Genomic DNA, 428 nt, shown 5'->3' on the forward strand with positions numbered 1-428 from the left:
TGCGGTGAACATGGATTGAACACGTGACCTTCAAATCTTCAGTCTGACGCTCTCCCAACTGAGCTATCACCACAATCATTAGAAATGAAAATTTATAAGTAAAGATATTTTCGCTGATTCATTGAGATTTTAAAAAGAAATAATGACTAATTTTTTTATTGAATAGTCAGGTTATGCAAATAGAAACAAGTGCGGTGAACGTGGAGATCGAACAAGAGACCTTCAAATCTTAAATCTAACGCTCTCCAAACTGAGCTATCCCCGCTAACATTAAAAATGAAAGTTTTTAAGTAAAGGTATTTCCGATAATTAATTGAACTATGTGTGGTGAACGTGGGTTGAACACAAGACCTTCAAATCTTCAATTTAATTCTCTCTCAACTGAACTATCCACACTAACGTTAAAAATGAAAATTCATCAATAAAGG

General features: G+C 33.9%; 1 non-coding gene across 1 annotated transcript; it reads right to left on the reverse strand.

The window, feature by feature from the left end:
- Nucleotides 1-73, reverse strand: TRNAF-GAA. The gene has a single exon. It is a non-coding gene; the product is annotated as a tRNA-Phe (tRNA).
- Nucleotides 74-428: the final 355 nt, after the last annotated feature.

The sequence above is a fragment of the Cucurbita pepo genome, chromosome LG06, assembly GCF_002806865.2.
Source record: "Cucurbita pepo subsp. pepo cultivar mu-cu-16 chromosome LG06, ASM280686v2, whole genome shotgun sequence".
Classification (NCBI taxonomy): domain Eukaryota; kingdom Viridiplantae; phylum Streptophyta; class Magnoliopsida; order Cucurbitales; family Cucurbitaceae; genus Cucurbita; species Cucurbita pepo.